We start from the raw sequence: 23,516 nt of genomic DNA, 5'->3' as shown, positions 1-23,516 counted from the left end.
CCTTCAAAAACATCAATGAATCCAGGAGCTGATTTTTTGAAAAGATCAACAAAATTGATAGACAGCTAGCAAGACTAATAAAGAAGAAAAGAGAGAAGAATCAAATAGACACAAAAAAAAATGATAAGGGGGTATCACCACTAACCCCACAGAAATACAAACTACCATCAGAGAATACTATAAACACCTCTATGCAAATAAACTAGAAAACCTGGAAGAAATGGATAAATTCCTGGACACATACACCCTCCCAAGACTAAACCAGGAAGAAATTAGATCTCTGAATAGACCAATAACAGGTTCTGAAATTGAAGAAATAATAGCATACCAACCAAGAAAAGTTCAGGACCAGACAGATTCACAGCCAAATTCTACCAGAGGTACAAAGAGGAGCTGGTACCATTCCTTCTGAAACTATTCCAACCAATAGAAAAAGTGGGAATCCTCCCTAACCCATTTTATGAGGCCAGCATCATACTGATACCAAAACCTGGCAGAGACACAACAATAAAAAAGAGAATTTTAGACCAATATCCCTGATGAACATCGATGCAAAAATCCTCATAAAATACTGGCAAACAGAATCCAGCAGCACATCAAAAAGCTTACACACCATGATCAAGTCAGCTTCATCCCTAACATTCAAGGCTGGTTCAAAATACAAAAATCAATAAACGTAATCCATCACATAAACAGAACCAACGACAAAAACTACCAATTATCTCAATAGATGCAGAAAAGGCCTTTGACAAAATTCAATAGCCCTTCATGCTAAAAATTCCCAATAAACTCGATATTGACAGAACTTATCTCAAAATAATAAAAGCTATTTGTGACAAACCCACAGCAAATATCATACTGAATGGACAAAAACTGGAAGCATTTCATTTGAAAACCGGCACAAGAAAAGGATGCCCTCTCTCACCACTCCTATTCAACATAGTGTTGGAAGTTCTGGCCAGGGCAATTAGGCAAGAGAAATAAATAAAGGGTATTTAGTTAGGAAAAGAGGAAGTTAAATTGTCCCTGTTTGCAGATGACATGATTGTATATTTAGAAAACCTCATTGTCTCAGCCCAAGATATCCTTAAGCTGATAAGCAACTTGAGCAGAGTCTCAGGATAAAAATCAATGTGCAAAAATCACAAGCATTACTATACACCAATAACAGACAAACAGAGAGCCAAATCATGAGTGAACTCCCATTCACAGTTGCTTCAAAGAGAATAAAATACCTAGGAATCCAACTTACAAAGGATGCAAAGGACCTCCTCAAGGAGAACTACAAACCAATGCTCAATGAAATAAAAGAGGACACAAACAAATGGAAGAACATTCCATGCTCATGGATAGGAAGAATTTATATCATGAAAATGGCCGTACTTTATAGATTCAGTGCCATCCCCATCAAGCTACCAATGACTTTCTTCACAGAATTGGAAAAAACTATTGTAAAGTTCATATGGAATCAAAAAAGAGCCTGCATAGCCAAGATAATCCTAAGCAAAAAGAACAATGCTGGAGGCATCACACTACCTGAATTCAAACTATACTACAAGGCTACAGTAACCAAAACAGCATGGTACTGGTACCAAAACAGAGATATAGACCAATGGAACAGAACAGAGGTCTGAGAAATAACACATCTACAACCATCTGATCTTTGACAAACCTAAGGAAAACAAGAAATGGGGAAAGGATTCCCTATTTAATAAATGGTGCTGGGAAAACTGGGTAGCCATATGTAGAAAGCTGAAACTGGATCCCTTCCTTACACCTTACATGAAAATTAATTCAAGATGGATTAAAGACTTAAATGTAAGACCTAAAAACCCAAAAACTATAGAAGAAAACCTAGGCAATGCCATTCAGGACATAGGCATGGACAAAGACTTCATGACTAAAATACCAAAAGCAATGGCAACAAAAGCCAAAATAGACAAATGGGATCTAATTAAACTAAAGAGCTTCTGCACAGCAAAAGAAACTATCATCAGAGTGAACGGGCAACCTACAGAATGGGAGAAAATTTTTACAATCTGTCCATCTGACAAAGGGCATATATCCAGAATCTACAAAGAACTCAAACAAATTTACAAGAAAAAAAACTAACAACCTCATCAAAAAGTAGGCAAAGGATATGAACAGACACTTCTCAAAAGAAGACATTTCTGCAGCAGCCAACACACACTTGAAAAAAATGCTCATCATCACTGGTCATCAGATAAATGTAAATCAAAACCACAATGAGACAGCATCTCATGCCCATGAGATACCATCTCATGGGAACTGAAAAATGAGAACACATGGGCACAGGGTGGGGAACATCACACACAGGGGCCTGTCAGGGATTGGGGGGCTGGGGAAGGGATAGCTTTAGTAAATGGTGGTTGCCAGACATTGGGTGAGGAGGAAAGAGAAAATTGCTCTTTAATGGCTATAAAGATTCATTTATAAAAGATAAATAAATTCTACAGATCTGTGTACAACATTGTGCCTAAAGAATGGTGATCATTAAAAAGTCAGGAAACAACAGATGCTGGAGAGGATGTGGAGAAATAGTAAGGCTTTTACACCGTTGGTGGAAGTGTAAGTTAATTCAGCCATTGTGGAAGACAGTGTGGCGATTCCTCAAGGATCTAGAAATAGAAATACCATTTGACCCAGCGATCCCATTACTGGATATATACTGAAAGGATTGCAAATCATGCTACGATAAAGACACACACACACGTATGTTTATTGCAACATTATTCTCAATAGCAAAGACTTGGGACCAACCCAAATGTCCATCAATGATAGACTGGATTAAGAAAATGTGGCACATATACACTATGGAATACTACGACACCATAAGAAAGATGAGTTCATGTCCTTTGCAGGGACATCGATAATGCTGGAAACCACCATTCTCAGCAAACTATCACAAGGACAGAAAACCAAACACTGCATGTTCTCACTCATAGGTGGGAATTGAACAATGAGAACATATGGGCACAGGGCAGGGAACATCACACACTGGGGCCTGTCGGGGATTGGGGTTGCTGAGGAAGGGATAGCATTAGGAGAAATACCTAATGTAAATGACGAGTTGATGGGTGCAGCAAGCCAACATGGCACATGCGTTGTTACCTATGTAACAAACCTGCACGTTGTACACATGTACCCTAGAACTTAAAGCATAATTTTTAAAAAATTGAAATCCAGATCTTGAAGAGATATCTGCCCTCCCATGTTAATAGCAGCAATATTCATAATAGTCAAGATATAACAACCACCTAATTGCCCATTGATCATGACTGGATAAAGAAAAACATGGTATATACACATAATGGTGGAGTAGTATTTGGCCTAAAAACAGAAGGAAATTTTGCTACATGCATTATGCTAAGTGAAATAAGCCAGTCATGGTAGGACAAATACATAATTTCACTTATATGAGGTATCTAAAATAGTCAAATTCATAGAAACAGAGAGTAAATGGTGGTTGCCAGGCATTGGGTGAGGAGGAAAGAGAAAATTGCTTTTTAAAGGCTATAAAGATTCACTTATAAAAGATAGATAAATTCTACAGATCTGTGTACAACATTGTACCTATAGTTAATAATACTGTTTTGTGCACTTAAAAGTTTGTTAAGAAGTAGATCTCACATTAAGGGTTCTTACCATAATAAAAATATTTTAATAAAAACTTAAGAATTCCAGCTAATAAATGAAGAAGGAATAACAGAATATTACTATTTTACAATCTCTGTTGAACAAATAGCTCTATGTAATAATCATCAGTGACTACTAAACCATTAGATGAATAGTTGACAGGGAACTTGATAATGAGTTAATCAGGCCAACCATACTTAAATCTATGGATCAATCTTAACACCATAATAAAGAGATATTAGATATTATGGGCTTCCTGATAGAATGCAGTAGAAGGGACTCAGCATCTTGAATGAAGTATTCTTGCCAAAATATCAAACCTGGATCTGATCAAACTTCTATGCCTAGAAATAGCTTACAGGAAGCAAAGGATCAGAGGAAAATTGTAAGCCATATCATGGAGTTACCCTCAACAACATCCAGAAGTGGGAAATTCTACAGGACAAATAACCCAGTTTCTTTAATAAACAGAGTATGAGTGGAAAATAGAGAAAAGAGAAAGTCTGTCTTCAAAAGTATCTTCAAAGGTCCACTTCAGAGTGTCTTTTAGTTGTCTGCACCAGTCTTTCAAGTTTAAAGGAATCGTAGACTTACATTAATCTACAGATAATTCTCAGATACAATATGAGGAACTACTTGTGATCTTGTTTCAAAAATTGACAGTGTGCATGTGTGTGTGTTTGTGTGTGTGTGCATATTGAATTTGGTGTTGACTGGTACTTGATTCGAAGTCATCAAGTTTTTGCTACCTTTTTAAAGTAGAATGATAGCATTATAGCATTTTTTTTAGTTTGTATCTTTTAGAGTTACACTGAGATGAATTATGTGATGTTTGAGATTTGCTTCAAGATGATCCATGATGGTAGGGTATAACTGGGAGTATAAATAAATAAACTCTGGCTTTATGCTACTAACTGCTGACACTGAACCTGGGCAATGCATACAAGGAAGTCCATTAATTATTCTCTTGACTTTTGTGTGTGTTTGTAAATTTACATAACAGAACACTAAACAATAAAAAATATTAAAATATAGAATTAGATACAAAAACATCCTACTGAGGTTTTGATCAGGCTGCACTGAATTTATACACAGATTCATTTAAGCTATTGATTCTTTCAATTCGAAAATGTATCTCTGTTCATTCTGTCCCTCAATAACATTTTTCTTGTCATTAGCATTGCCACTTTCATTTCTAGTTTCTAGGTATAAACTGTGCACATTTCATAAGCTTACTCAGAGGTAAGTTATAATTTGTACTATTTTTTTCAATTTCACTAATTTGTAAGTCTTTTTGTGTTTTAGTAACAATAAGCAGTTTAAAAACAAATATGAAGCAATTGCTTTTGTATACTTACTTTGTAATTTTCCCAGTCGTTATACTGTTTTTCTGGTACTAATAACTTTTCACTTGAGTCTCTTAGATATTTCAGGTAGATAATACATAATCTACAAATAAATAATTCTTTTTCTCCTCTCTTTGAAAAATACGTGCTGACAACTGTGTTGAAAGGGTTGATATCCTTTCAGTTGCTTCCTGAAATCCTTATTTTGAGAGGTTTTCCATCTTAAAGCAAATAAAAACTTGTATTATGTTCCTGCCAGCCTTCTAACTCTCAATATCCCATGTTAGGAACTTTCAGATTTATATACCTGATGAGTTTGAACAACGATAGAAGTTTTCTATTCACTCTACCATCAATTATAGTTCAGAGAACATCGTCAGTATCAAGTAGTTGGGAATATCTACCCCAACAGATATCAAAATACATGTGCCACTACCATTGGAAGATGAGACAAGAGAAGGCTTCCTTGATTCTTATTTTCAAGCTGATAAAATAAGGTAATTAAATTAAAAGAAACCCAGACTATCCCTTGTCATAAAGCAAATATGGTGAAGGCTATCATAGGAACTGACCAAAAAAATTAAAGCCAATCTCAAAACACCCATATGAATTTTCTTAACATGAGGGATGTATTTTGTAGAGAAGTTACATTATGATTTTAGAAGACATTATCTTGGCTTCACTCACATAGCACACCTGGGAATTGTCTACTTGAAAGTCTTGGCTAGAAGTTCTATTTGATGGCCTCAAATTGATTCTGATATTGAAAAGTCTAAAGGAAGTTAGTACATGGCACATGCCAGGCTACTTGGCATAACAGAGTAAGACACCTAATTTTCCAGTGGGAAAAGACCAAAAAAGTTGGACCAGGACTTCACATTGATCATACATTGATTGTATGTTATGAGATGAAAACTTTGTCCTTTAGTATACTGTTTCTCACAGTGACATCAAGTCTTTCACTTCTACCTCAGGCCTCTGGGATGACAATGTGACTCCATGCCAGTTCCTTGCAGCATACAGGCTGCCAGACACAATTATTCCTGACAACAGGCCCACATTTGTTTCAGTCAAGTTAGGGTATTTGTGGACAAGGATCTCATCCAAGCTGTCACCATTGCACTTCACCTGTTTTACCAAATGTTTAGAATGAAAGGCTGGTGCAGACTACCAAAGACACTCTGAAGTGGACTTTTGAAGGTTCTGATCAATAATTCTTGGCTGGTTTTTTATTGTCCAATAAGTTATGGATGTTCTCTAAGAGGTCCTAGTCATGCTGAATACTGTTTGGGTTAAGTTTCCTAACTTGTGTCAACTACCTCTATTGAGCATAAACTGAGAACTTATAAAATGAATAAGAGAGTATTCCAGCTGCTGCTATGGCTAGATTAATCATTGTTTTTTTTTTTAAAAAAAAATCATTCACTTTTATCATAGTAGTTTTGCTTTGCTGTCACTTAATTCAGGTTTCGCCCTTTGAGTCTGGATAGTGCCATTTTTATGAAGTCACAAAGCACCCTGTGCTTTTTTCATGATAGCACTCCCTATACACATTGTAACAAGTGTTTATGTGGCGTAACAAGTGTTTGTTACGTAATCTGGCGTAATAAGTGTTTACGCCAGATTAGATTGTAAATGCCACAAGTGTAGAAATGTATCTTTTCTCTTAATTCTTCAGCACCTAGAATGGGAAGTAGCACATGGTAGACATATAAGGACCAGATTACAAAGAGTCATTTAAATGAGGCTTCTTCAAGCTGGATTTTAAAGCCAGCCTTCTTGACAGGGTATTGTTGGAAAGTTTTATTTATTTATTTAGACTACAGGTATTTCCAGTAAGGTCCTCATTGAAAGCCCACTTAAACTAGGAAACCACTTGCGATAATACTAGGGGTAAGAAACAAGAAGAGTAAACAGCTCCAAATAAGGAGTTGTCCCCAAATTGCCCCTGCACCTGTTGACAAACACCCCAAATCAGGAGTGAATACAAGATCACTACCAGCCGGGTGCGGTGGCTCACTCCTGTAATCCCTGCACTTTAGGAGGCCAAGGCAGGTGGATCACCTGAGGTTGGGAGTTCGAGACCAGTCTGACCAACACGGAGAAACCCCGTCTCTACTAAAAATACAAAAATTAGCCAGGCATGGTGGCGCATGTCTGTAATCCCAGCTACATGGGAGGCTGAGGCAGAATCGCTTGGACCCGGGAGGTGGTAGTTATGGTGAGTTGAGATTGCACCATTATACTCCAGTCTGGGCAACAAGACCAAAACTCCATCTCAAAAAATAAATAAATCACTACCTTCGGACACAAATGAAATTTCCTTCAAAATAGGAAATTTCCTCCAACCAATTACTCAGATTGGAAGCAAATAAGAGAACAATAAAAATCAATCTGCAACACTTCTTAGTCAAATAGAGACTGCCAAATGGTGAAAAATACACCAGTAATCTGGTTAATTGGTCCAAATTTTGAGTGAGCTTCATGCTTAGTACATACTTACCGCTTGCACTTTTCACATCTTGGGTAACATAGATTTGTGAATCAACTACAGGTATTCCCAGAGAATCATAATTATGATAATGATATAAGCATTAGGAGTAGCTACTTCTGCACCAACTTGATGTTTTCTTTTCAACACACATACATTGAGTATCTGTTATCTGTTAAGAGTAGAATTCAGAGATGAATGGTACTCCACAATCCCTGAATTTAAAGAACATTCTATGGGGAAAAGGGCAAATAAAAAATTTAATACTGTGCATTTATATGGTATGTATAAATGGTTTATAAAAGTGCTTATGAGGAAGTCACCAAAATCCCTAGAAAATGTTTATGAAGATTATAACGTTTTAGATACATCTTAAAGAAGATTTCACCAGATAAAAACTAGAGGAAGACTATTCCAATAAGATAGAGTAGCATAAACAGTGATTTAAAGTCAGCTAGAAAATGGCTTGTTCCAGGTATAATAAAGAATAAATACATATAGTGTGACTGTATTGCAGGTAGCATAGCATCTTGGATAGTAAGTGCAAGTAATGACAAAAGGGTAGATTTAAGCCAGATGCTAAATAATCTTTGTATCAATTTGAATTCTTTGTCCTTCATGGCCTCACTTAAAGCATCTGCCAAGTCTTATACAACATGACTGTACCAACTTTATCACTACCCTTAACTATCACATCTGATGGAAACTTACAGTGATCACCTTTTCCTAGAACAGTCAACTCATAAGTCAGATAGCAACCCATAAGATGGCATGGAAAAAATAATCAGAATTTTCTTCGTTAGAATTTTAACAGCAAACAATCCAAAGAAGGAACTGGTTTTCAGTACAACTAAGACAGTCACAAGGTAACATGTAGGCATCAAAGATAATATGTAAAGCCAACTCCATGGTAAGCAAAAACCATGAATAAGCTAGAGCTGTGAGGCAGAACAGAGGTGAACACAAGACAGGTGACGTGGAGAACAGCAAAGTGGCAGAGCACTGAAATGAAGCTATGGATCCCTCTCCAATTTGGTTTCTGCTCTTCCTCAAAAACAATTGTCTGCCTTTATCTAACAAAAATATATACAAAATGACAACTTTGTGTGTCATGACAATGAGTCACTATTTAACCAGAGGTCACAGTGAGCTATTAATGGGATTTAAAGAAGACAACAATGTAAGCAATTTTAGGTAGTATATTGGGAAAGGAGTAAGACCATTCTGAAATTGCCCTTTGAGCCATTCCACTGAGGCCTAACCAAATTTCAAACAAGAAGGAAGAAATAATTCTTTTGTTTACCTTGTTACTTGAAGGGGAATAACTTTCTACTTAAAATATTATGCGAGCCATGTGGAAGACAGACTATGTGTACTAGAATATTAGTAATTTCTTTCCTTTTCAGAGCCAATTATGCATGTTTCAGTTACTCAAGGGAAAGAAAGTCTGTATAACCCAACATTAATAAAGACTGTTCTATGCATTTCCAACAGTAGGAGGAACTTAAAAGAATTGTTTTGCCCATAGCAAAGAATGCCATACATTAAATTCAAGTTAACAAAAAGTTTGTATAGTTTCCAATATTAGTAAGGATTACCTTTGAATGGTGAGATCACAGTTCATATGTTTTATAATAAATGTATATCACTATTAAAATGCAAAGAAAACAAACTTAGAGAACAATTGAAGACTTGTTTGTTTCCTTTCATCTAACAAAACAGATTTTAAGTCCTAGTTGTTAAATCTGTACGAGGTTAGCAAAAAAGTTACATAAAGTGTCAACTACTGTTTTTCACATGGTACGAAAACATTGATTTGACTGCAAAGAAGACAGAATGATTACAAGAAATAGACTAACCTCAAAGGATCTAGGTTCTACTCAAAGTCTTGTATCTGTGTCGTATATTAATTGAACCAGTTACTTCATCTCTCTGGTCTACATTTTTAAATCTGTAAAATGTGGATTGGACAAAATAATCTCAAAATCCCATTTATGTGAGTCTCTTAAGCCTTTATGTCACTACTACTTGGTATTACTATAATATTTTCCAAGTTTAACTTGCAAAGCTTGTAAGCTACTTGAAATTATGTAAAACGTCTCAAGTCTTTGAGAACTACCCACAGAAAATATATAAAGCCTAAGAATCAGGACTAATGGCCTGAACATATAATGACATGTTTAACTATTTTGGTTTCTCTAGGCAGAAGCCTGGAGTATTTCAAAAGGAAAACACAATGACTGAAAATTAAATACACTAAATCAAAAATATTTTCATGATTTTAACTAAATACTATAAAGAGAAAAAATATAGAATCAATGTAGGCTGTTGCCTTTAGAGAAAGTCTGGCCTCAAATAGAGCCAATGAAGAGAAGAAATTTTATATTGCTATGTGACACCTATTGCCAGATTTTGCATACAGGTCCATACTGCGAAATCAGAAGATACCCAGACTTGGATTATACATAAGTGGTTGCCTATTTGAAATTTAAATTTACTTGTAAACCTCTACTTCCTAGAGTTGTAAACACACACTCACCCTCACACACCACACCACCACCAGAATCATACACATATGTATCAAATTCAGGTTTTCTAGTTTTTTACTATAAAATCACAAACACAAATTTACAAATAGCAAAGCATACTTTTTTATTTGAAAGTATATTCCAAAGTATAAATGATAATAATTAAAAACAAAATTTTGATACAAAAAAGTAGGAAAATAAATACAGATACCAATAGGGTGTAGGTTGTTCTTTTAAAAGTTTACATAAAAGTCCATTCTCTCTATTTCATTAAAAATTAAAAGTTCTTTTTTTTAGAAGAAACATTGGGCTCAGGAAAATTAAATACCTGTAAGATATTGAAAACATTTAAGTTTGCAAAGTTATAATAAATACAAAGTATGAGATGCCAAAGAAAATTTAGCATGCATGAACACAACAGCCGGAAGAGTCATCCTATTTCCACCAAATACATTCCCTCAATATCTATAGTAAGATATAACCCCCAAGAACGGTAGTAAAAATATTTTTTCCTAGCATTTGTGGAGGCTAATAGGCTTGCTGATATTAGCAGACTGGTCTAGGCTAAAAGTAGGATGTGGGAGAAACCTCATCAAAGTGATTATTCAAAATTCATAAATAAATGAACAAATGGGGGAACATTTTAATCACACCCCCAGTAGAGTAAATGAAATAATGGCAGACACCCTTAACAAACTATACAGCCAAGGAAGCCACATGTAAATACAATATATCCAAGTTTCTTCTAATTAAAAAGGTATTGAGAAATGCATACATAGTAAGAGACCTTACAATGACACTAGTGCAAAATGGATTGGAAGATATGGATAACAAAAGAGGACAGCATCTCACGTTTACAAAGATCTTCAGCTGCGATTTTCAACCTTGGGCTATAGTCTTAATTTATATGGCAGCCTTCCAGTCTCCTTCCCTCACCCCCTGTATCATCTGCCATGCCTGAAATCTGTCATGAGAAATCCATATCTGAAACACGGCAGACTGATCGCATGCTTTTATTGTCTCTTTCACATCAAAACTCAAGCAATGATAAATGAATACAAATGAGGATAAAGAGAAATGAATGAGCAATTTCTACAAATTATTGGAGAACAGAATATATGGTAGAGTCAAGGCTGCTACAGTCTAAGTGCTTACTGAAGGGGGATCTTATGTTGCGCCATAAAAGTCATGAGAAGCACCAGAAGTAGGGCTCCCGAAAAAGATGGGGAGTGATCTTCATGGAGTGAGATCAACTGCCAGATTTCCATCTTTACCCCCAAGCAATCAAAAGACTACCCTATCCTTCTAACAGAAAAAGAGTTTACTTTCTGGCAAATTCAAACCTGAAAAGCTACACTGAAGTATACTAGGCATAGCAGTGAGGCTTGGAACTGAAAACCTAAAACTAAAATGAGCATGTACATATTGAACTTGGGGCACCCAGCACCCTTTCCCTGCCTTGCCTCCGGAACACTGGTAGCAGGTGCACACCTTCCATGTAGGAGAGGTTGGCAATCTTCTCTGGGGGTGTGGGAGGTGGAGTCTACATACATGCACCTGAAGCAAGCTCCCTTTCCTTTCCTTTCCTTTTTCTTTTCCCTTTTCCCCTTTCCTTTCCTTTCTTTCACTCTGTCCCCCAGGCTGGAGTGCAGTGGCTGGATCTCGGCTCACTGCAAGCTCCGCCTCCCGGGTTCACGCCATTCTCCTGCCTCAGCCTCCTGAGTAGCTGGGACTACAGGCGCCCGCCACCACGCCCAGCTACTTTTTGGTATTTTTAGTTGAGACGGGGTTTCACCGTGTTAGCCAGGATGGTCTCGATCTCCTGACCTCGTGATCCACCCGCTGGCAGGGTACTTTCTATTAGTTTTTATTGATCCACTCATTAATCTGAATGAACACAGAAGAATCTTAACAGTTGAGAAACACCTCCAACATGAAATAGGCCAACACGAACTAGCTAAATTACCTCAGAGGAAGTAGTGGCACTGCAGCAAGCAGTATACCACAAAAAAAAAAATTGCAAATAATATCCTCACAGTGAGAAAAAAATGGCACATCTATAAGAGTAACAGTATGCTATGAAGAAGGGGCAAAAAGACAACTTAAAAAGAACTCATGGAGCTAAGCAACATGATCACCTAAATTAGGGTGGGAGTTGGGGGATCAGCAAACTGTTTCCGTAAAAGGTCACGTAGTAAATATTCTAAGCCTGCAGGATTTGCCGTCTCTCAACTCTGCCATTGTAGCTGGAAGACAGTCATAGACAATGCATAAAAGAATGCATATGAATGTTTCTTTATTTACAAAAACTTTATTTATACTGCTTGACCCAGTGGTATCATTGCTGGATTTGATTGTGCCATAATCTTCTGACATCTGGTCAAAATTTGTAATAAATAAATAACAGATTGGATCATAAAGCATAGACATTACTCTGCAGGATGGAAAGAGATAAAGAGATGGAAAATAGGAAAGAAAAAACAAAGGATCAATCCAGGAAATCCAAAATTTGTCCAACAGAAGTTCCAGAGACAGAGAACAAAGAAAAATGAGGAGAGATCATTTTTTGAAACATACAATACATTTGTATAGAACTGAAGGACATGTCTCCATATTTAAAAAGCTCACTGAATACCCAACAATTAATGGAAAAAAAAAAAAAAAGCACGAACCAAAGTATATCTGTATACAACAGGGGGGGGAAAGTATAAACACCTCCAGAGAAAAAAAAAATAGATTATACACAAAGAAATAGGAATCAGAATATTGTCTGATTCTCTACAGTGAGAGTGGTATGGGAAGATAGTAATTCAATGTCTCAAAGATTCTGAGGGAAAATTATTTACCACCCAGAATTATATTACAGCAATCTATCAATCAGTAATACTGTACTAAAAAACTTCGACATGAAATTTTTATTTCGCATGCACCCTTTCTTAAAAATCTATTAGTAGAAGGTGCTTCAACAAAATGAGTGGTAAATTAAGAAAATAAATACATGGAATCCAGGAAATAGGGATCCTGTTCTGGAAAATGGTGAAGTACTAGGTACACAGCTAGAATTGGATATTGGAGCTGAGAAATGGAGTGCTGCAGAAAAATGGAATTATCTAAATTGCTTGAGTGTTTGGAAAGCTTAGGTATTTGACACATATATATATTATATATATATATATTTTCTTTTTTTTTTTGAGACGGAGTCTTGCTCTGTTGCAGGCTTGAGTGCCGTGGTGCAATCTTAGCTCACTGCAACCACCACCTCCTGAGTTCAAGCGATTCTCCTGCCTCAGTCTCCTGAGTAGCTGGGACTACAGGTGGCCATCACCACATCTGGCTAATTTTTGTATTTTTAGTAGAGATGAGATTTCACCATGTTGGCCAGGATGGTCTCGATCTCTTGACCTGGTGATCCGCCCACGTTGGCCTCCCAAGGTGGGCTGGGATTACCGGTGTAAGCTACTGTGCCCAGCCCTTGATATGTATTTTTAAATGTTGGGACAAAAAACAAGCCCTAGATACAGACAAAACAGCAAATGTAAAAGAGGTAAAGAGAGAAAGAAAATAGGAACAATCCTTAAACTGTAAGAAAAGTAAAACATTGAATGAGAATGGCAACATAGTCCAGTACACCACTTAATTCATGAGTGTCTTCATTTACACAGTGATCATGAATCATCTCACCTAGTTATTTAACACTGTATTCATAACATATTAATATGGGAAGCAGGGAGAGTAAATGATTCTGAATCCTCAGTTAAAATAGCAAGAAATTAAAATATCAACAAAATTCAAAAATATTATAAGAATTAAACAGTAGTCAAAATGATTGCATCTAAAAAGAGTAATTGGTAAGAAGTTGAGAGGGAAGAGCAAGGATGAATGTTTTTAATACAGGGCTTTTCTCCTATTTGCTTCTTAAGCTACAATATATGCATAAAATACAGTTATCCGTGCTTCCTTAATACTTTCCATTTCTAAGACTTACCTATTAAATTTCAAGTACCCCGAGAAAGCTAATACTATAAGATATTATCAGCTAATACTATAGGATTCATTTGTTGATAAGTGGGAAAATGTCCAAAAAGAACTGGGTCACCATAGGTACCTGGAGACAAAGTAGAAATGAAAGAAAATCAGTAAGGGAGAGGTAAGGAGGTGCTGGGGGAAAACTGAATTGTAAGACATTCAGTTGATGTCCAGAGAGTTGGAGAATTGGTTGGTATGGAAAAACTCCACACTCTGGTATAAGAAGTGTGGAGTATATAGAAAAACAATTTTCTTTTCCTTCTTAATGGTGGCCAATGAAAACCCAAAGGGAGATTACATCTAAGGTTATGTGAGCTGCTCCCTACTTGCTCTCCACTGTCAACAACGCAGAAAGGGATTTTTCTGGCCACAGTATCAAATAGTCATTGCCCTTATCCTTGTTATTCTTCTTTACAGCACTTATTACTAGTTGACATTGTAGTGTGTAGCTATTTTTATTTTTTACCATCTCATCAACAAGAATGCAAGAAGTCCTCTGGTAGTAGGCACTTTGTCTTATTCAATACTGTATCCCCAACACAAAGAACAATGTGAGAGTTTAATAAATACTCATCGAATAGACAAATGAATTCTCCACTTATTTTTCTATCAGAAAAACTCAGTTTTATTTTTATTAAAGATCGGCGGCAAATGCTACCAGGGACGAAGTCAATTTTTGCTTGAGTCACAATTTTGCCACATGGGGGCGCTGCTGTTACTCACAAGGGTATCCTAAGCATTCCCCAACATTCTTAAGGGAACTCTTCAACTGGGAATGGCCACAACTACCAAGTACTAACAGTACGAGGAAGGATCCTCCAGTTTGACATATAGACTGATATATTTTAGAGTAATATAAGGACCCACAGACTCCTGTTCTCTGCTACTTCATTGCAAACTATGCAGGGATTCTCATTTGTCAGAAGTTTAATATCGTTCAGATCTGGGGCCTAAAATAAATTTTTTTAGAAATCAGATATTGTTTCAGAAACAAAAATAAAACCAACCTATGGCATAGCTGCTTCTTTATCAAAATCAGGATTGTCTATGATCTTTCTCCTCCTGGTGACTGGGGAATTTAATTCCTAATGCTGACATAATTGTCAGGAGGTCAAACTTTAAAATACACCAGTGAATCCACTTGAAACGATTATATACAATGCTTTAAAAATACAGTAAGAAATTTTCTTCAAAAATTCTTGTTATATCAGAATATATGTGAAGTGGATATAGCAAAATGTTATGATACCATTTAAACAACACTGACTGACTTTACATTCAAAGCACAGTCAAAGATGCAAAGTAAAACATCAAATATTAAGGTATAAATTTGGTCAAGAGGTTTTTATAGTCCCTCTAAAAGTCTTTTTTTCCACTGTGAGAAATTACAGGAATTTTAGGAATATATATAAAACTAGACATTTTACAATGTCACTCTGGTGTCACATGTTTCTTGATGGAATTTGTTCTGAAAGGAAAGCCAGAAAACTGATTTCTCCCAGCTTAAGTGACTACGAATGAATTTTGATTGCTATCCTCTTGATAAAAATCTTTTGTGCCTCAGTTAGATGAACACTTAAATGGCAATACAAAAATTAGCAGATTTGTTTAGTAAGTATCAACAACAAATAATTGCTGTTGCTGACTAAGGGCAGAAAGGCAATTGTGATGGGATGTGAAGAACAGAAATCCTGGTGATATGAATGTTAACCAACAAAGTTCTCAAACTTGTCATTTAACACATTACTGAATTCTCTGATGGCAAAGTAGAAGTACAACTTTGCTCTAAGCTCCAAGTCCTGTATTACTCCAAAGTTCTTCAAATCTTAAATTGTTTCCAAGAATGAATAGATGCCCCAAATATCCACTTTGGGGCTGGATATTCTGTTCAAATTAACGAATAGACTGTTGTTAAACATATACGCCATGAAAACTGACTCTGTGCAAGTTAAAGTCTACAATGGGAAAACAACCAAATGCAGAACATGGAGCAAGCTACAGTCCAAATGACCTGGCAACCAACAAATCCATGGCATTACAAAATGAAAGAGACTTCAACTACATCAAAAACAAATGCCATCTGTGGACTTTTTCTAGGATCTTGATACAAACAAACCTACTTGAAGAACTTATTAATTTTGTTAGGTATAATAATGCTAGATGGTTAAATAAAAGTCTATTAGTTAGAAATGCATACTGAAATGTGTGTGTGTAGATAGATAAATAGGCAGACAGAGAGAGAGACTGAGAGAGAGAGAGAGAGATTATAAAGACATATGTTTTCTGGGTATGGTGGCTAAGGCCTCTAATCCCAGCACTTTGGGAGGCCAAGGCAGGTAGATCACAAGGTCAGGAGATTGAGGCCATCCTGGCTAACACAGTGAAACCCGGTCTCTACTAAAAATACAAAAAATTAGCCAGGCGTGGTGGTGGGTGCCTGTAGTCCCAGCTACCCGGGAGGCTGAGGCCCGAGAATCGCGTCAACCCGGGAGGCGGAGGTTGCAATGAGCCAGGATAGCGCCACTGCACTCCAGTCTGGGTGACAGAGTGAGACTCCGTCTCAAAAAAAAAAAAAAAAAAAAAAAAAGACATATGTGGAAGATCTCCTTTTAAAATACTCCAGAAAGAAAAAAATTATTACACATATGTGGGAAGAGGTGTGAGGATAGACTAAAATTAGCAAAATAGTAATAATTATTGGAGTTGATATTTATCATACTAGCTTCTCTACTTTTGTGTATGCTGTACCTTTCCTACTGAAAGGAAGAAAAACGAGTATTTCCTTGAAGTCGTATAGTCATTTCAGCCTTCAGAAGTCTGCCACTGAAGGTTACAGTGTTGGCTAGATTTCCATATTCCCATATTTACCTTAGGACTACCTTTGCAGGAGGTGACAGTGAGGAATGCAATAAAACCTGAGAATATGGATTGATGCTGCTGCATAAATGTGTCTTCAGGTGAATGGGAGGGAGAAATATTGGATAACCTTGCAATGTCTCATTCATTAAATTTGCCTTTTTCCAGAAAGACACTGAGAGACCATTTTGATGGTCAGACCTGGAATATTCTTTATTTATTTATCTAAGTTAGAGATATTCACTCATAACCATATGTGACCAGACACGGTTCTTAATGGAGCCCTTAAAGCAAGCAGACAGAAATCAAGGATATTTCAGAGAAGTGTTAATGCTCTGATGAAGATCTGGATATAATTACAAATGCAGACATGCATATGAGTATTCTAACTAGAAATGAAGAAAATTATTTTCACAGCTGTAGGAATCTCTATATTGGCATTCTGACAACCCTGTAATATTATTGGGTCACAAACATTAAACTCTTTACAAAAGCTAAATCAAATGCATCTATTGGTGAAAGCACTTTATAAGCGAATACACAGAATATCAATGGTGTATTCTTTATAATAAATGGCTGTGGTATTAAAATTAGTAGAAAAGAAATACTGAGGAATGTTTCCTATAATATTAGTAAATTCTGGCATGCCGTTTGTCATGCTGATGACCCTTGATAACCCTTAATATATGCTCATGGCCACAGAACCTATACGGAATCAAGGGAAAATTAATTTTCTCATAGATATTCTGATTCCAGAAATATCTCTAACACTTTATAAATATTGTACAATGTACTTACACATAAATCATGAAAATGTTTCCTAAGTAAAAACCCTTAAAAGTTTGTAAGTCAGGTTTTATGAGTTCCATTTTGCAGATGAGCAAACTGAGACCCTAAGAAGTTTGCCAGAATCAGTTCCAAATTTCAAATGTCAACTGACATATGCAATAAAGAGTACCTGTGTTGAGTCCAAATGTTTCCTTACCTAGTCTTCATGTAATCTTCCATTTCAATTTTCATCTAATCTGTTGGTTCTGTTGCCCTATTGCCCTATTGCCCTCCAAAGTCATATGCAAAGATGTTGCCTCTGTCTAGGTCATTTGAATGGAAACCCATTTGCTATTGTTTGAGGGCTAATATTGCAAGTCATTTCATAACTTTCTGTCCAAAAAATACCTTTGAAATATTTTAAAATACATCATGGTGCTTTGAGGCTTAATATTAAGAAATATTTTCAAGAATTAAAGTCTCATAAAAGTGAAGAAAAGTGAGAGCCAAATCCAGATTTAATTCAAATGTGTTAAACTCTTGGTCTTGCTCACAAAATTTGACCCACAAAAACAGTTATGGCTTCACCATCCCTAGGGTTGCTTAGCCAATAAAAATGAACCATCTTTAATTTCCCTCTTTATTTCATACCTCCACTTCTATTTCCTTAGAAAAGTTCTGTTGATTTTATTTTAAATATATCCAGAATCTAACCAATGCTCACCACTTCCACTGTTACCACCCTGGTCCAAGCACTGTCATCTATCTCCTGGATTGATATGGTAGCCTCATTACTGTGTCCCCTGCTAAGAGTGATCATCTCAGTCAGTCTGTGCTTCTGTAACAAAAATACTATTTCCTGGGTGGTTTAAATAGTAAGCGTTTATTTCTCATGGTTCTAATGGCTGGAAAGCCCAAAATGAAGGTACCAGAAGACCTGACATCAAAGAAAGCCTGATTTGTGGCTTCTTTTTTTTTTTATTTATTATTATTATACTTTAAGTTGTAGGGTACATGTGCATAACGTGCAGGTTTGTTACATATGTATACTTGTGCCATGTTGGTCTGCTGCACCCATCAACTCGTCATTTACATCAGGTATAACTCCCAATGCAATCCCTCCCCCCTCCCCCCTCCCCATGATAGGCCCCAGTGTGTGATGTTCCCCTTCCTGAGTCCAAGTGATCTCATTGTTGCTTCTTAATAGCTGCCTTCTCTTATAGCAGAGAGAGAGAAGAAGCAAGCTCTCTCACATCTGTCTCTTCTCATCCTTATAATCCCACTGATCTGTCATGAGGGCTCCAATACCGTGACCTAATACCTCACAAAGGCTCTATCTCCAAATACCATCACATTGGGAATTGGGATTTCAATATGTGGATTTTGGGGAGGGTAAATGAAAACATTTGATCCACAGCAGTGACCCTTTTAATAGGTAATTTGATCACATATTGACTACACAAAAATCTCCAGTTAGCTCCCCATTTCTCCATAATAAAGCCAGTATTCTTACAATGTCATCCAAAGCCCTCCATGACGTCCATCTCCAATTATTCTATCACTTGCTCTCTTCATTCTAGGCTCATTGGCCTCCTTGTTGTTCATGGAACACATGATCTGCTTCCACATTAGGCCTTTGTACTGGCCACTCCCCATATATATATTTAAGTCTCACAAGCTCATCTCCTTCATGGTTTGCTCAGGCCAGTTTCTTAATGGCTCTAACCATCCTATTTAAAACTGCAACCCACCTCATACCTTGCCCTCCCAATCTTCCTTATATTTTTTTCTTTTTTTCATAGTACATATGACCTACTAATACACTATATATGTTTATTTTTAATTGTCTGTCTTATCCCTTTAGAATGTAATCTTCACAAGGGCATAGGCCTTTATTTTGCACACAGATGTATTCCCAGTGTCTGGAACAGTGTCTAGCACATAATGGTTATTCAAATTATATATTTTTAAAATAAATAAAATATCTGAAGTCAACAACTGTTAAGTTATCAGTACATCCTTTTTCAGTTATGAATTTCTAAGTTTATGTCTGGCAACTCAGTTTCATATTGGACTGAAATTTGGCAGTATTGCCAAACTGAGATTTGATTTATTTACCCAATTTAAACAAAATATGTTTAGCTATTTGAAGTCCTATAAGGATAATAAAATAGAAAGTCTTTAGATACATGACACTATTTTATAACTGTATAAATCATTAAGGCCCTAGATGTATTAGGGATATTTAACTTGTCAGGTAGTTTATGGTTATGTGATATTAAGTGCAAAAGAAGTTACTAGTTGCTAAATACATAATGCAGTATAATTTTGCTTCTGTTGAAAGGCAAATCAGAAATAATCAGCTCACTATAGTCGACAAGTAAAAGGAGAAAAAAACTTATAAAAAGTATACAGGCAATTTACTAAAATCATTCAGAACACAATCTTTTCTTTTTCTCTTGAGGGACTACTCTATGTCTTTGCAGTAATTTCTGCAGCCTCAAGTATTCAGTGTGGCTTAGAATTACATATTTTGTTTTGGATTTCTCAAGTAGCCTCATGGATAATCTTCCCTCTTCAAACAATTTATTATCCTGAACCAGATCAGACCTGGTTGTGATGCTGTCTTAAGGGGTCGTGCCAAGGTAGGGACCATACACAGTTCCTGGAGGCTGACTCAGTCAGAGTGGCTACTGATTACTGTTGAGAAAGAGATTGATGGTCAGTATTTCTTTCCTTAATATTATTTTATTATGAACATTTTTCCTTGTCAATCAATATATTGCTACCAAAACAATTTTTATTGTAGCACATCATTCCTATCATATAGTTTTGCTTTATTTTTATTTTATTTTTTATTTTTGTGGGTACATAGTAAGTGTGTATATTTCTGGGGTACATGAGATGTTTTGATAGAGGCATGCGATGTGTAATAATCACATGAGGGTAAATGTGGTTTCCATACCCTTAAGCATTTACCCTTTGTATAAAAAACAATCCAATTACACTTTTATTTTTAAATGTATAATTCATTAATTATTGACTATAGTCACCCAATAGTGCTAGCCAATACTAGGTCTTACTTATTCATTCTAATATTTTGTACCCTCAGTTGTTAGTATTAAGACTAAATATCAATTATAAGATCCAAAGGGTAGGTGTAAAGTCAGAACTATGCAGTAAGATAAGATCAGGGACAGAGATAACAGAAAAATGTCTGAGAACTAACAACAATGTGTGTAACACAGGGGAGAATAATATTCACCATAAATAATTCAAGAAGATTTATCCTAGGAGAAGCAAAGTGAGAGCCCACATTCTCGGTGAGTTCCTCTGTTCTTCTGTCACTGGGAAGTAAAGCATGATGAGCAAGAAGCACAAAGTTGATGGGGTCCTTCAGCCTCCTGGAGTGACTCTCTGCAGCTCTTGGGCAAAACAGATGTCTCAATGACTACCTGGGAGAGTGAGGGGAAAACTCAGAGCCTTTCAAGCAACAGAGGTGTGAGAGAGAAGTTATCCACGTAATTTCCATTAGTCTGTTTTTCAGAGATACAAGTTGTCACGCCCATTTGGGATATTAAATGATAAGGGTTCAGTATTACCCTTCTGTACTGTGCAAAAGGGAATAGTCAAAAGCATATTTACTGTCCTCATGAAATTTGTAGTTTAACTGTGAAGACAAGAGATATCTCTGTGAAAAGTAAAGATCACTTGCTGATCAACTAAGTTTTCTCACTTTCTAGTTTTTGTCTTTGTATACACCTCCTTTAAGAACACTTTCTCCGAAATTGTTTCCAGTCTGACTGACTGAGGAAATATTCAGGACTCAATCCCATGTACAGATGTCGAACATTACATAATCAGTTATACTATATCCATTGTACTTGTGACTCTCATAAAAATATTTTTTTTCAATAACTATTTATTGCATATCTGCAGTGTGCCAAGTTGTGTTGTAGATATTAGGAAAAATGAAGTAGACAAAACATTGTCTTTGTCCTCATGGAACTTACCTCTCAGTATTATAAGTGTGCATACCTTCTCTTCCTACTAGGAGAAAACACTATTTTTAATCATTCTTTCACAGAGAGTTTCTTAAACTTATTTCATCAGAGACTATTGAAAAGCACACACTCTTCCATCCCCCCAGAATGAGAATCTTGGGGGAGGGATTGGGAAGTCTATTTTTTTTAAGAAACTCACTGGGTGTTTCATGTGCATTCACAGCTTTAGGTAACTCTGGGGGAAAGCACTACCTTATTAAGAGCATACTGCTGAAGAAATTGGTAATATCCATTGTACTATATCTGTAGGATCCCTTTTGATTGTCATTACCAAACATCTCATCCTTGGAGAATATGAAAGCTCTCCAAGGCTTTCGACAGCCAATTCACCTAACAAAAAATAAGGCAAACTTTTTCAAGAATACCATTATTTTTAAATAAAATGCCTCTACACGGCAGATGTTACTATGTTCTACTTTAGGGATGAAAACAATCAAACATTATTAGTTATGGTCCACAGAATCACAAGATTTATTTTACAGATAAAGTTCAGATGATGAACATAAAGGAAGTTATCTCATCAAAGAAGGCAAGACAGAGTAGATCTCAGAAGTCCACCATGTACAATATTTTAAAATGCTCCCTAAAGTTGTTCTTTGTGAGTTAATGAAGGTCAGTGTAGTCAATATTCAGTACGTAATCCTAGCAAGTACACATAAAGTTAATATTATTCAAATATCTTACACAGGCTTATTGCATGCAACACACTGTTCTAAGTAACATACAGATATTAAGATGACTTAATTCTCAAAACATGTCTCAAAACATGAAGTGAGTTTTTGTTTTTATGCCCATTTTGCAGATGAGAAAACTGAGGCATAGGGAAGGTAAGTAACCTGCTTAAGGTTACAGAGCTGGTAAATTGTAGCCAGGAGTTGGAATCTAGGTGACAAAATCTACGCTCTTAATCACTAAACTGCCCTGCCTTAGTTTTTATACTTCTTTAGAAGCCTCAGACCAAAAGAAGTTTAGACAATTCTAATAGAACAAGCAAGAATTTGCTGATCACAGCTTCCTTGCCCCAATCCTTTAATCGGCTTCATTTTCATTGACTTCTTTTTTAAATGAAGATAACAGTGTTGTTGAACAGGATCATCTAGGGGTTAGCGGTTCAGCATAAGAATGACTTGCTTCTGAAGCTCAGCTCTACCACTTGCTTGCTGTGTGACCTTGAGAAAGTTACCTCTCCAAGTCTGTTTCCTCATCTTTAAGAGAGGTTATAATAGGACCCACATCATCCTATTGTTTAAAGAGAAAACAACATAGCCCACTTAAAGCACTTAGAAAGTGCTCCATAAATATTATTAGTGTAATAAATAGCAGCAACATCAATAAAGTATGAACCAAATGATCTCTTGATTCGTATACTAACACTAAAAATGGTTTATTTCCCTTCTAATTAAAAGAAAATTACAACAACCAAGCAACAAACCAAACCATAGCCATAAAATCAATTATATCTTTTGTGAGAAAACTGGAAAGGCTATTGGACACATTAATTCATTTGTCATCAGTCATCCCCTCTATTCCAAAATGTTTGTGTTCTAGCATCCTGAGACACCTTGCATAATATAATCTGTGACTCCAAGAGGTCAAATGGGCAGGCAGTTAATGCTTCTCTGTGAAAAGCTCAATAATTCATTTTATAAATTTCAGTTTAAAGCCTGCGTTGAGGTTAAGAAAAATTGACGTTCAGTCTGTGAACTTAATGTCAAGCTCCAGAAAAACTCTGGGCAGCACATGGTTAGCAATTAAGTGGACACAGACAATAAAGACGTTG

At 36.2% G+C, this 23,516-nt stretch overlaps 1 protein-coding gene across 1 annotated transcript in view; it reads right to left on the bottom strand.

Annotated features, from left to right (window-relative positions):
• CTNNA3 (catenin alpha 3) overlaps positions 1–23,516 on the bottom strand; it is a 1,732,244-nt gene that overhangs the window by 982,271 nt on the left and 726,457 nt on the right. The gene's annotated exons all lie outside the window — the stretch shown is intronic.

Source organism: Theropithecus gelada, chromosome 9 (genome assembly GCF_003255815.1).
Source record: "Theropithecus gelada isolate Dixy chromosome 9, Tgel_1.0, whole genome shotgun sequence".
In the NCBI taxonomy this organism is placed as follows: domain Eukaryota; kingdom Metazoa; phylum Chordata; class Mammalia; order Primates; family Cercopithecidae; genus Theropithecus; species Theropithecus gelada.
Note: the sequence above shows the minus strand (reverse complement) of the source record. Positions and strands in the feature narration are given on the sequence as shown.